The sequence below is a fragment of the Pelodiscus sinensis genome, chromosome 5 (genome assembly GCF_049634645.1).
Source record: "Pelodiscus sinensis isolate JC-2024 chromosome 5, ASM4963464v1, whole genome shotgun sequence".
NCBI classification, from domain to species: Eukaryota; Metazoa; Chordata; order Testudines; family Trionychidae; genus Pelodiscus; species Pelodiscus sinensis.
Window position 1 is genome coordinate 125,374,973 of NC_134715.1, and position 11,974 is coordinate 125,386,946.

Sequence of the window (11,974 nt, forward strand, 5' to 3'; positions counted from 1 at the left end):
ACTAATCTCATCTAATTTCTAGACTTTTTGAATACATATCCCCTAAATTAATCTGTTTTAATGATTTGTCATGTTGAAATGAAGCAGTGACTGATAAATCCATTTTTAATTAGAGGCTCCACTGTTATGTATTTTCTGTGCGGAAAAGTTGTTACCTTAAATCATAGTGCAATGTCACAACTGCTAATCCTGAAAATAAATTTTCATTAATGTCTCTGTCAAACAATGATATTTTACAATTTCATATTAATAAGTATATGGAATCTATTTTGCAAACTTTACTCAACACAGGGACTTCTTATATGAGTAAATTGTCATCAGTTATTATTATTTATTATTTGTGTTATAGTAGCACACAGAGGTTCTGGGCACAATGTGCAGTGACACCACACAATAACCACACCACTGTGATTTTAGTATTCAACTTGTTGATGTTCATTTTAGAGTTTATGGTCCCAGATTAAGTTGAACTGATTTTCACGCTGCACTGAAGGGCAGAGTTAAGGCTGTTTGGGTGTCCTAATTGCATTTCCTTCCATACATGAAAATATTTCTTTCTAAGGATTTCCTTTTCAGGTCATTATAACTTCCCTCTAAAGTGAAATCATCCTACATTACTCATTCTATTTCAGTATAGTTTTTGTCTAGGAAATTCCTCAGTGGGTTTTTAGTTTAAAAAAAAAATCATACCTGAATAAGAATCCCACAGAAAATGCTCCCATGTGATATGACTAATAATCTGAAGTTATGAAGTAGCAACCCTAAATTATTGGGAAAAGAATCTTTATGGTCAGAATAAGCCAAGAATTGTTCTTTTGGAATAGCAGCCACCAGCTCTTTGCAATGAGAGAGAAATCATGGAAGATGATGGACCATTTGTCAGGCGGTAGAGAAGTAGACTCAGTACCACTGAAAATAATAGGCGATGATGCCCTTGTCAAAAATTAACAGCTGGGTGCAGCCTATGACTTCAAACCTATTGATAACAAAGTGTGATGATAGAACAAAAGAAGACAGTTTTCCATGGAATTTTCACTTGAAATTCATTCTTCCATTTGTTTGGGTTTTTTAAAGAATAATATTAGGGGAAATGGCTTAATTCTAAAATACATTCTTTGAATATAGCCAGTGCACAAGATTTCAGTGAGTGTAAGGTTTGAATGCACAACATAGTCCATAGGAATTAGGACTACAAACAGAATTTCCCTGTAAAACTGGTTGAAAAGGGAAAAAAATGTGAATATCTGTCCCAAATTTTCTTTTTTTTCCCCCTTAAATTTTGAAATTCAAAATTTTAAATATTGATAAAATCATTATATGATCTCCTCATAGGACAACTAGAAAAGTGGTATTTTCCATTTCTATCCCATATCACCCAGGTAAGTGATGTTTATTTCTCCAGTAAGGGAATACTACTGGTATGGTTCTATGCAAGCAACGGGTCTGATCTGGCAAGGTGCTGAATGTTTCCTGCAACATAATAGAAGCTGATGGTGCTCAGCATTATGAAGAATTAGACCTAAAGTATTCAGACTCCTTGATCCCATAGGGAAAAGCTGAAAAAAGATACATAAATACGTCAAGGTAGCAAGATATATAAATACTTCAAGATTGCTGTTCATCTTGTATCCAGTAAATGATAGGCACTAAGTTTGGCAGCCTTTCAATGCAATGTGGTGGTCATGAAAATATCAAGAGTGAGTTCACATTAAAGTATAAATGTCTGGTAACAAAGGTCCATAGGCTTTTATACAGTACTCTTTCAGCTACAGCTCTTCAACAGAAGCTAATAGAGTTGTGCAGAGGATAGAAGTACTATTATCTCAAAAATATTTGTATTTGTATTTTGAGAACTAGAAATTGTGAAGGAAAACCATAAATGTTTAATATCCAGAGGAAAATTCTGAAAAAATGGGGTAAGTAAAAACATTTATGTTTATAGTTCAGAAGTCAAAATGAATAAGTATTTCATTCCAAAAAATGGCAACAGGACATTTCAAAGTTGTGGGAATATTTTTTCCAGAATAAAATGATGTCAATATCAACCCAATTTGGTGAAATATTTCATTTTCAATGGAACCACATTCCAATGAATTATGGTTGCATGCAAGTTTCTTCAAATAGCTCCATATTTCAGAAGGGGAAACCAAAGTGGAGAGATAGTGACTTGCCCATAGTCAATGGAAGAGCTGGGAATAGAATCCAGGTGTCCTCTCTACTGAAAAACACTACTTCTCCACTGTAAAGAGCTCGCCGTGACTTTAGTTATTGTTCAGTTGAATATATTAACTAACCTTCGTTTCTTCCAGTCATTTTTTTCATGCTCGTCATATTACTGAAGCAGTTTTGTGATCTATATCACTCATGCCCTTTCATTATCTTTTGGAATCAGATTTATGGTGCACTTACATGACACTAGTAACTAGCCTTTGATGCAGAGTGCTATTTTTATAATTCCGTGCTCAATTTGGTATGTATCTGTATAGTATGAAAGTAGTACTGAACCTCTTGATCTACATTTTTACCAGTTCACTGAGACATTCCTTGAGGATTAGTGTCTTTGGTATTTTTCATTGTGCCAACACCCTATGCTCTTTTTAGAAAGCTGATTTCTAAATTTGTTTCATGATTAAGCTATGGCAGTGGTGTTCTCATTTAATGCTCCTATGATAAAGTCATGCCATTTCTCTATGGAGCCCTTACTGTTTGAAACATATCTTTAGTTAGCTATAAATATCAAGAATCTTCATGGCAATAAAAGAAAAAAAATCCCCAAGTGGTAAATTAATAAGTGCACCTAATGATTTCAGTAATGTTAACCTTTTATGTTAAGTCCAGGGTTTGTTTTTTTTTAAGATATGGAAAACATCAGTCTTGTTTAAATATCTAATTTTCTTATACAGCCTCCTCCTCCCCCCATCATCTTTCACATCAGCAATTTCTTAGGCTAGGTCTACACTGCACAGTTATTTTGGAATAAGCTATTCCGGAATAGTTATTCTGAAATAGCACATTTCAAAATAGCATGTCTGTACTGCAGGGAAGCCTCAAAATTAGTCCTAGGCAGACTTCCCTAATGTAGATGTGCTATCTCGATTTAGAGCCCCAGGAGGAATAACTTAGAATGGCACTGGCGAGAGGCTATTTTGAAATAGCAGAAGTGGAGCATCTACACACACCTTATTTTGAAATATCTATTTCAAAATAGGCATTTTTCTTCATAGAATGAGGTTTACAGAAGTTGGAATAAGCTGTCTGTTATTTTGAAATTATTTCAAAAAAACGGAATTGCTGTGTAGACGCTGACATACTTATTTCGGAATAACATCTGTTATTCTGAAATAACTTTGCTGTGTAAACACACCCTTAGAGAGTTTAATGTGTCCTCAACATGGATGGGTTTTTTCAAGAGGATGCTTTTTTTTTCTAATGGTCAAATAAAATGAAATCGGGTGGCTTAAGAACTCAGCTGCATTTTGGAGATGATTCATGGATTCTCAGGCTAGAAGACTGTGATTATCTAGTCTAAGCTTCTGTATTATATCATAGGACTTCCCTAAAATAATTCCTAAAGTAGGTTTTCCAGAATAACATCCAATCTTGATTTTAAAATTGCCAGCAAAGGAGTATCCACTGGGATCTTTGGTAAACTGTTTCAGTTGTTTGCTCACTGTTCTAAATGTAGACCTTATTTTCTGTCTGAATTTCTCTAGTTTCACCTTCCAGCCATTGGATCGAGTTATCCTTTTGTTTTCCAGATTGAAGAGAACATTAGCAAATGTTTGTTACTTATGTAGATACTTCTACACTTAACCTTCTCTTTATTAAGCAAAATAGATTGGAATCCTGGAATATGTCTAGACTACCGAGTTTTTTTTTGAAAAAAGTAGCCTTTTTTCGAAAAAACTTCACCTGCGTCTAGACTGCAGCCGCATTCTTTTGAAAGTAAATCGAAAGAACGTGGCAGTTTTTTAGATCTCGGTAAACCTCATTTTATGAGGAAGAATGCCTTTTTTGAAAGTACCCCCCTCATCCCTGTTCTGTTCTGAAATTTGATTTGTCCTTTTCATATGTGTTCGTTTTTTTGATTGTATCCTTTGATATATATTGTCATGCCAATTTTCTTCCACTATTTGATCTGAGGAAGACGGTGTGGTCCACGAAAGCTCATCACCTAATAAACCATCTTGTTAAAGTGCTACATAGTCCTGTTTTTTGTTTCAGCAACACCAGACTAACACGGCTACATTTCTATCACTTTTCTTGAACTGGGCAGAGTATTAGAACATAAGAACATAAGAATGGCTGTATTGGGTCAGACCAAAGGTCCATCTAGCCCAGTAGCCTGTCTTCCGACAGTGGCCAACAACAGGTACCCCAGAGAGAGTGGACATTCCGGTACCAGTCTTACTACTACCAAGTATAAACGTAAAATAAAATCTCCACTTCTACTTGAGGTTCCTTCTGTCACACTGGGTGTTAGCTAAACTGAATATCCACCATTAGCCCCACATCTTTTTCAGAGTTCCTGCTTCCCAAAATGGAGTCCACCATCCTGTAACTATGGCCCACTCTGATTCCTAGGTGTATGCAATTTATATTTATCATATTAAAATGCATATTATTTTCTTGCACCCATTTTAGCAAGCAATTCATATTGCTCTGTATTAAATAACCTATCCTCTTCACTCTTTACCATTCCACCAGATTTTGTGTCATCTACAAACTTTATCAGTGGTGATTTCTTCCAGGTCATTGATAAAGGTGTGAAATTGCAAAGGGACATAAACCAGTCCTTTAAGGATCTCACTGGAAACATACCCACTTTAGGAGGATTCTGAGATTACAATTAACTTCTGAGACCCATTAATTAGCCTGTTTTAAACCCATTGAATGTGTCATGTTCATTTTATATTGTTCTAGTTTTTTAATCAATATGTCATGTGGTACCAAATCAAATGTCTTTCAGGAATCTAAGTATATTATATCAACACTATTGTCTTTATCAGCCAACATTGTAATCTTATTAAAATGATCAGGTTAGTTTGTCAAGATTTGTTTTCCATAAATCCATGCTAATTGGCATGAATTATATTAGCCTCCTTTAATTCTTTCTTGAGTCCCAGATCAGATTATCTTGCTGGAGATCAATGCCAGACTGAAAGGTCTACAATTATCCCTGTTATCCCATTTACTCTTTTGAAAATATTGGTACAACATTAGCTTTGTGCCAATCTTCTTGAACTTCCTCAGTGTTCCAAGATATATTGAAAATCAACATTAATTATGCAGCCAGTTCTACAGCCTGCTCTTTAATAACTCTTGGATGTAAGGTACCTGGATCTGTTGATTTTAAAATGTCAGGTGTAGACTACACTCTTTTATCAGAAAAAGCTACGCAAATTGCACTCTGCATTTTGTGTAGTTTTTTCCAATTGCTTTTCTGGAAGAGGCTTTTCCACCATTTGGCCCCGTCTAGATGGGGCCAAATGGCAGAAAAGCCTCCTCTTTCAGTAGAGCCCTTATTCCTCATAGAATGAGGTATACAGGGCTCACCAAAAGTGTACGTTTGCTCTTCTGCAAAAAAAGCAGAAGAGCAAACGCATTCCCTGGGTGCGGCGGAGTCTTTCCAGAAAAACCAGCCAGTCTAGACATATCCTAAAACTTTCATGATTGTTATTTAACACCATATTGAAATACTAGTGAAATGGAATAGATTTCCCACCATCACACAATGAAACTACATTATCTGTTATTTGCAAACATATAACAAAAAAATATTTATTGAACACGAGTGCCTTTTCTTCATTATTATTGGTCATTCTACTATAACCATCGAGTAATGACCCAATACTTTTGTCAGGTTTATGTGGTTCTAATGTACTTTTAAAAAGCTACTTCATATTGTCCTTAACTCTGCTAGCCACAGATTGCTCCCTTTTCCCCTTTATCAGTCTTCTACAGTTTACAGCTTCTGATTTATATTCCTTAGTATCATCTTTCCTTTTACCCCATTTGTTATATATTTGACGGGGTTTTTTAGCAGCTATTACTCCCCTCTCTAAATCAGGTCAGTTTTTGAATAAATATTTCCTTCTTCCTTGTTTGTGAGATTATTCATATAGAAAAGTATTCTTAAAAAATCTCCATTATTATTCATATTTTTCTGACTAAATTCTTCCTCCCAGCTGATTTGGCTTATAAATGTATTTGGCTCTGTTAAAGCACCAAGTATGTATATTACTCGTCCGAACTTTATTCTTCTCTCACATTATAGATGTGATCAAGTCATGATCATTCATACCAAAGTTAATGTTATAGTTCTGTAGCCAGACAGGAACCCCCCTGTAACATACATTTTTGCTTGCCTGGAGCATACAGGGCACACAGAGCAGAAGGCCCAGGCTGCTGTGACCGTGAATGGCTGTAAACAGAGATATGCCAATTGCTGACCAAGAGGCTGCCAAGGATTGCCCTTGACTTAACCCATATTGATACGAACACACAGCCGTCCGCGGGGGGAGGAATCTCTCGTCCAGTAAAAAAATGTCTAGTACTCACAATTTAGTTATCTCTCTTGCAAGTGTAAATTAACTTGAAACTTGCTTGTAAGAACTGGTGCCACAAAACGGACCAGTAGAATTTGGCCTCTTAGATAAGAAAGAGGATACGGGCCCCCAGGGGTATAAAGATGGGTCCAGCAGCACATTTACTCTGAGTGTCAATCTACCATCTATCTGTTGGTCGGGTTAGGTGTTTGATCTCCCGAGGTTCCAAGGTGACGCCCACCTCGTATTCGTCTTTCCTAGGAATTGAGTGACCGGCCCTGGCCTGACACGCTAGAGTCGAGAGGCACAGAAGGGGGTGAAAATTGTACCTGGATGTGGTCCTTTGTATAAGTATATATATACATAGTGGTAGAGCTCTTTAAAGATTAAGCTGTCACTTGGTACCATTATTTCTATTTTCTATCTTTACCTTTTTTTCCTGTAACCATTTTTAAGACCTATATATATATATTTGCTAGCATTTAAGAAATAGAGCAATAGCCATTGTAAACATATGATTTATAAGCTTCTTTAATAAACCTGTAACTGTTTAAGCTTTAACCTGACTCCTGCAGTTGCTGTAAGAGAACCAAGCACAATTTAAAAGAACTTTAGCAGGTCATAAGGGACAGCTATAGGAAGAGCTTGGGCATTTGGATCTGTGTCACTCCCAGGTGACAGATCTGTTGGGGCACCTTTCAGCCTTCCCTAGGCTGCTCGCTGCGAAGGAACCCTGTGTTCTAGCAGCTAAAATCTGAGGTGTAATAAGCTCTTTCTATAAACAGGGGCGTCTGTTGGCCTGCTGGCTACCCTCTGTGACGGGACCCCGGTCCTAGCAGTAAAGACACGGACGTTAAACCTATTCTTGGAAACATACACATACACACTGCCCTGACCGTCGGCTGACAAGTTCTGTGATCATTTCCTCATTATTATTTCATGACATTTTGTAATATAGAATTCCCTCATATTGGCTGCAACACTTTGGGGGTGAGGAAATTTTCATGTATCATGTTTAGAAATTCCAAGGATGTTTTAGTACTGGAAGCATATGTTACTCACATTGAAGTCCTTAATAATCATCTAGCTTTTTCTGCTGTGCATTATAGATAGGAGCCATCTTGTTGTCCACCTGTCCCTTCCAGACATTCCTTTGATTTTTGTGAGTACAGAATCACCAACAAGGATCACCTGTCATCTTTGAATGTCTGAAGAACCCTTTGTGGGCAAGCTTGCTTTTCTTATAGGTTGGGCTGAGCGGCCATACACATACATGTCCTGTACCATTGGATCAAATGGACTTCGAGAGAGAACTTCCACAGGTCCCAATTTAAGCATTTGATATCAATTGCAATGTCTAGCTGTGAGGAATTCCTCTTGTCTTTTGGTGGCCACAGTCTGCCCATCCTTGTCTGCCCTCGCACTAACAAGAATGTAGTGCCAAAGAAAGATGAGAGGAAGGTGGGTCTTTGAAACAGCTTTTCCAATATTCTTTGAGTGTCTGGAATATCGTATGCCTGAAGGGACACAGGAGACTTAATTGCTTCCTCTTGATTATCATTGGTTAAAATTCTATAAATACTGGGTGCAGCTAATTTCATATACATGCACATGGAGGAATCCATGTATACAAACACACATTCCCTCCCTCCACTGCAAATTATGAAATTAATGAATATTGGGAGACACAGCTCCCGTCCTCTAGGATGAGCACCCTGCATCTCCCAAACTCACTGTGGGTGTTGGGAACCATGGGGAAGTCATCAGAGCTGCTGGGAGCAGCGAGGAACTCACAGTGGGGCTGGGGGCCATGGTGAATTCCCCATGGATCCCAGGCGCTGCCCTCCCAGGTTGGGACAGGAAACCCGTGACTTCACAAAACCGCCAATAGCAATTCTGCGATTCACGACGGTCTCCTGTATGTTTGGGTAGCACCTGATACTTGCAAGGTGCTGAGTTTCTCCTGCAATATAACAGGAGCTCTGTGTGCTCAGCATCTTGAATAATAATAATAATAATTCATAGAATATTAAAACCCAATTAAACAAGCTGCCTTGGAATAAAAAAAGAGAGAGAGGCTGGTTTACTAAGGGGACACCAATATTTTGTCTCATCCCAGTTGCTATAAATTACAGTCTCTGGCGCTTAGTAAGAACAAACTGTTTTGTTGCCAACACACTCCACTAGCAATTTACATCAATCAGAAATATCTTCCCGTAGCTCTCAATTTGCAAATAGTTTGGATGGGAAAACATCTGCAAATATTGCTACTCTGATTAAAAAAGTTCCTGAAAATATTTCTCCCTACCCCAGAATTCTTTGCCTTGTTTTAATACTGACAGAAAATAGATTCAGCTGTTGCAAAAATCTCTCTTGAGTCCTCAGAACCTCACTTTTACTTGCCCTCTGAAAAATATTACATAGGTAATCTTTGGTTCTTAACTAGATGTCTCCTATTTGGCATGTAGTTGAGTCAAAAATAGTCAGTACAACATCATCTCTTAGGCCTGGTCTACATTAGGTCAGAAAGGTCAGCTTAAGGTATGCAACTCCAGCTATGTAGAATATGTAGCTGGAGTCATCTTACCGTAAACTAAGCCTTGGCAGCATACACATGACAGGAGGCCAATGGGAGCATGCACTCCCATCAGCTTCCCTGACTCCTCATACAAGGTGTGAGGAGCTGCCCTCAGCATTCGATTTACGGATCTATACTAAACCCAGTAAATTGAATGTCAAAAGATCAATCTCCAGTAAGTATAAATGTGTCCTTAGCTGGGAAGTAAAAGGAAGGCCCTACCTAGTGATGTTAAATAACGCTTAATAAGGTAATCGAGTAGTTGATGGAATTTCCATTGACTACTAGATTAGTTGATAAGAGTATTCACTGTGGCTCTATTTTTTAAATGTAGTAACAGCTGCCAGGCATTTACTACACAGCTGTCTGGGACCAGGCATGAGCTGGGACAGCTGAGTCCTGACTTGTGCCGGGTACCTCACTGCATCTCTGCCTCCTCTGTTCCCGCTCTCCTCAATGGAGGCAGTGCTGGGGGGAAACTGGCTTTTAAGCCGGCTTCCCCCAACACCAGCTCCTGTTCCCTCTCCCCACCCTGCTGCCTCTGTTACAGAGGAAGCAAGGGGGAGGGGAGTAGTGACCAGTTGAGTAGTGACTCGACTACCTGATAAGCCTAGGCTTATCAGTTAGTCAAATACTCGAGTAGTCATTTGCATCCCTAGTCTTAGCTACTCATAGTTATTAAAAATCCCATGATACTTTGCTCAAGAATACAGATACTTATCCTAATATTTTTGCAAACTATACCTCAAGGAATATCTCTGTTTTCCTACTCTCCTTGATACAATTTCATAGAATCAAAGACATAAACATCATGATATCACTTCTGTTCTTAGCTGACTGTGTAGCCGAATCTGTGAGGAGCCAATTGTAAACCAATGCCAAACACTAGCATGTTTAGGATCCTCTTGAAGGCTTAGCATGATGTTTTCTCAATCCATTTTTCACATCTATCTGCCAAGGGTTTACAGTCGTTATTAATAGTTGCTTTCCATTCAGATCTGTTCTTGGTTATATTTTCAAAGTTTGGGATATGTATTTTCAAAGTTATCAGTACTGCTTGAGGTGAGATGCTACTTCAGGGTGTCTTTGAATGTTTTCCATTGACCATGAATTCTGCACTTGCTGCAGTTGCCACTTTTTTTCATGAGTCCCTTCTGAAAATAGGATGTGTCTCTATAAACTGAGTTTTGATGATCATTGCCTTGATGCTGGTGGGTTTTGCTCTTTCAAGGATACTAATGTAACTGGCCAGTGGATCTTCAGTGTAAAGCAGAGAGAGCATGAGGCATTTTTCAGGTTGCTTAATTATCTGCAGGAAGCTGTGTATGTTTCACACCCATATACAAGGGATGCTAACGTCCCTTCATTGCACATAATCAGTTTTATTGACTGTTTGCTACTGTGGTAGTTGCATAGCCTATGTGGGAAGCCTTTGGAAGGTTGGACTTCCCTTTTATATTATATTTGCTGTTTTCTGATCCAAGGAACCATTGCTTGAGATGGCACTGCTGAGGTATGTAAGAAATTGTCACTCCATAATTCTATATCATCAATGGTGATATTTGGCTCAGTGGTAATGGTTGATGGACCTGGTTGGAAGCACATTTAATTTCTTTTCATGGTAATGTTGAGTCCAAACTATAACTGATCTTGAGATTCTGTCAAAGATAAATCCACTTTCATTATAAGGAAATGGAGCAAATTTGTTCACAAGAAAGAGCTACAGATGTGAGTTTTTCTGGAACTGATGTCTGTGAAGTAAGTTGTTGGAGGTTGAAAAGTATTCCATTATTTCTGAACCTGATTACAATGTTTTGAAGTTTGTCTATTGCAAAATTCAGAACACCTGCAAAGAGAGATTTTAAAAAAGGCCACGGCCTTGTATCACCTTCTTAGATATAGAAAATGGTTTAGAAAGGCTACCATCTGAGAGTACATGATCACAATGAAATTAGCATATGAAGTCAACAAATTTGGTGAGATGGCTGTCTCTTCTAGATCTTCCCAGGGGCCATTTCTGCTCACAGAATTGAGTGGGGTTTTTTTTAGATCAATGAAACTATAATAATTTCCCCTTGTAATTTCATACTTTCCATATGTAGTTTGAAGGCTGACATTGTTACTGTTGTAGATTGTTGCTCTGTGCAGTTGAACAGTTGCTGTATTGCTCACCAGAGGTCACTGATTTTCACTCGTGGATCAGGGGATTCTAAAATATAGCCTGCAAAATGCGTTAGAGTCCTTTAGTATAACAGAGCCTGATTCAAACAGGTGCTTTGTTGTTTGAACAGTCTTTCTAGCTCTAGATTTTTCATGTCATCTAAGCTAGTCAGTTGTCTAAGACCTTTGTCTGGATGCGACTGAGGCATGCGAATGAAAGATTGCTTATTGAAACTGAGTCCACTGAACAAAAAGATGATGATGGCTGGCTGACACAACTAGGAGATGTGGATAATATTGCTGTTTCCTATTGAAGGGGCTTGCCCAACATTTGTGTTTAATCTCTCACTGATCTGGATTCCTAGTGATTATAAGAAAAATGGAAAGTAACTGTGGCTGGATTTTTTTTCCATTGATGAATGGTCAGGAGATCACTAACATAGCTTTTAGATTCAGACCTTGTAAGTGCTTTGCATGTCTCTGTCAGCTCTGGTTTATGCCACTGCAACATACTCTACCTGGCTGTGGCTCCATCTGAAAACCCTCCAGAGATTTGAAATGGAGAGAGTTCAGCAGCTCACTGGAAGGGTGCAATTTTCTGGAAGCACATGACACCAGTCCTTTTTTGGTTAGCAAATGGATGATTATTAATTACTAGGTAAAATGTAAGGATTTGATTCTGACCTGT